Raw genomic sequence first — 3,187 nt, 5'->3', positions numbered from 1 at the left:
TGTTGTCTGGGAGTACTTATATGGGACCAGGGTAACGCACTTGGGGCCAGGGTGTACTTATAAAGGGTCTAGGGTAACTCACTTGGGGTCAGGAAGTACTTATAAAGGTGCTATGGGAACTCACTTGGGGTCAGGGTGTACTTATATAGGGGCTAGGTTAACTCACTTGGGGTCAAGGAGTACTTATATTGAACTAGGCTAACTCACTTGGTGTCTGGGAGTACTTGTATGGGACTAGGGTAACTTACTTGCGGTCAGAGAGTACATATAAAGGGGCTAGGATAACTCACTTGGGGTCATGGAGTACTTCTATGTGACTAGGGTAACACACTTGCGGTCAGAGAGTACATATAAAGGGGCAAGGATAACTCACTTGGGGTCAGGGAGTACTTATATAGGGGCTATGGTAACTCACTTGGGGTCAGGGAGTACTTCTAAGTGACTAGGGTAACTCTCTTGGGGTCAGGGAGTACTTCTATGGGACTAGGGTAACTCACTTGCGGTCAGAGAGTACATACAAAAGGGGACAGGATAACTCACTTGCGGTCAGAGAGTACATATAAAGGGACCAGGGTAACTCACTTGGGGCCAGGGAGTACTTCTATGGGACTAGGGTAACTCACTTGGGGTCAGGGAGTACTTATTTAGGGGCTAGGGTAACTCACTTGGGGTCAGGGAGTACTACTATGGGACTAGGGTAACTTACTTGCGGTCAGAGAGTACATATAAAGGGGCTAGGATAACTCACTTGGGGTCAGGGAGTACTTATTTGGGACTAAGGTAACTCACTTAGGGTAAGGGTGTATTTATATGGGACTAGGGTAACTCACTTGCAGTCAGAGAGTACATATAAAGGGGATAGGATAACTCACTTGCAGTCAGAGAGTACATATAAAGGGACTAGGGTAACTTACTTGCGGTCAGAGAGTACATATAAAGGGGCTAGGATAACTCACTTGGGGTCATGGAGTACTTCTATGTGACTAGGGTAACACACTTGCGGTCAGAGAGTACATATAAAGGGGCAAAGATAACTCACTTGGGGTCAGGGAGTACTTATATAGGGGCTAGGGTAACTCACTTGGGGTCGGGGAGTACTTATATGGGACTAGGGTAACTCACTTGGGGTCTGGGAGTACTTATATGGGACTAGGGTAACTCACTTGTGGTCAGGGAGTACTTATAAAGGGACTAGGGTAACTCACTTGGGGTTAGGGAGTACTTATATGTGACTAGTGTAACTCACTTGGGGTCAGGTAGTACTTATATTGGACTAGGGTAACTCACTTGGGGTCAGGGAGTACTTATATGGGATTAGGGTAACTTACTTGGGGTCTGGGAGTACTTATATTGTACTAGGGTAACTCACTTGGGGTCAGGGAGTATTTATATGGGACTAGGGTAACTCACTTGGGGTCAGGGAGTACTTAAATGGGACTAGTGTAACTAACTTGGGGTGAGGGAGTACTTATATGGGACTAGGGTAACTCGCATTGGGTTAGGGAGTACCTATATGGGACTGAGGTAACTCACTTGGTGTCAGGGATTACTTATATGGGACTAGGGAAACTCGCTTTAGGTCAGGGAGTACTTATTTGGGACTAGGGTAACTCACTTAGGGTCAGGGAGTACTTATGTGGGACTAGGGTAACACAATTGGGGTCAGGGAGTACTTATAAAGGGGCTAGGGTAACTCGCTTGAAGTCAGGGAGTACTTATAAGGTACTAAGGTAACTCACTTGGGGTCAGGAAGTACTTATATGGGACTAGGGTAACTCACTTGGGGTCAGGGAGTAATAATGAAAGGTCTTGGGTAACTGACTTTGGGTCAGTGAGTACTTATTTAGGACTAGGGTAACTCACTTGGTGTCAGGGAGTACTTATATGGGACTAGAGTAACTCACTTGGGATCAGGGAGTACTTATATGGGACTAGGGTAACTCACTTGGGGTCAGGGAGTAATTATAAAAAGGTTAGGGTAACTCAATTAGGGTAAGGGAGTACCTATATGGGACTAGGGTAACTCACTTGGGGTCAGGGAGTACTTATATGGAACTAGGGTAACACACTTTGGGTCAGGGAGTACTTATATGGGACTAGGGTAACTCACTTGGGGTCAGGGAGTACTTATATGGGACTAGGGTAACTCACTTGGGGTCAGGGAGTACTTATATGGGACTAGGGTAACTCACTTGGGGTCAGGGAGTAATTATAAAAGGGATAGGGTAACTCAATTAGGTTAAGGGAGTACCTATATGGGACTAGGGTAACTCACTTTGGTTCAGGGAGTACTTATATGTGACTAGGGTAACTCACTTGTGGTCAGAGAGTACTTATAAAGGGGCTAGGATAACTCACTTGGGGTCTGGCAGTACATATAAAGAGGCTAGGATAACTCACTTGCGGTCAGGGAGTACTTCTATGTGACTAGGGTAACTCACTGAGGGTCAGGGTGTATTTATATGGGACTAGGGTAACTCACTTGTGGTCAGGGAGTACTTATATAGGGGCTAGGGTAACTCACTTGGGGTCAGGGAGTACTTATAAGGGACTAGGGTAACTCACTTGCGGTCAGAGAGTACATATAATGGGGATAGGATAACTCACTTGCAGTCAGAGAGTACATATAAAGGGGCTAGGATAACTCACTTGGGGTCAGGGAGTACTTATAAAGGGGCTATGGTAACTCACTTTGGGTCAGGGAGTACTTATATGGGACCAGGGTAATTCACATGGGGCCAGCGTGTACTTATAAAGGGGCTAGGGTAACTCACTTGGGGTCAAGGAGTACTTATAAGGAACTAGGGTAACTCACTAGGGGTCTGGGAGTATATATAAAGGGGTTAGGATAACTGACTTGTGGTTAGAGAGTACATATAAAGAGGCTAGGATAACTCACATGGGGTCAGGGAGTACTTATAAAGGGGCTATGGTAACTCACTTGGGGTCAGGGAGTACTTATGTGGGACTAGGGTAACTCACTTAGGGTCAGGGTGTATTTTTATGGGACTAGGGTAACTCACTTGCGGTTAGAGAGTACATATAAAGGGGATAGGATAACTCACTTGCGGTCAGAGAGTGCATATAAAGGGGCTAGGGTAACTCACTTGGGGTCAGGGAGTACTTATAAAGGGGATATGGTAACTCACTTGGTGTCAGGGAGTAATTCTAAAGGGGTTATGGTAAC

Source organism: Prorops nasuta, unplaced genomic scaffold, assembly GCF_024137725.1.
Source record: "Prorops nasuta isolate Cenicafe-Biocafe unplaced genomic scaffold, Cenicafe_Pnas_1.2 PNAS00036, whole genome shotgun sequence".
NCBI lineage: Eukaryota > Metazoa > Arthropoda > Insecta > Hymenoptera > Bethylidae > Prorops > Prorops nasuta.
This window is presented reverse-complemented; position numbering follows the sequence as displayed.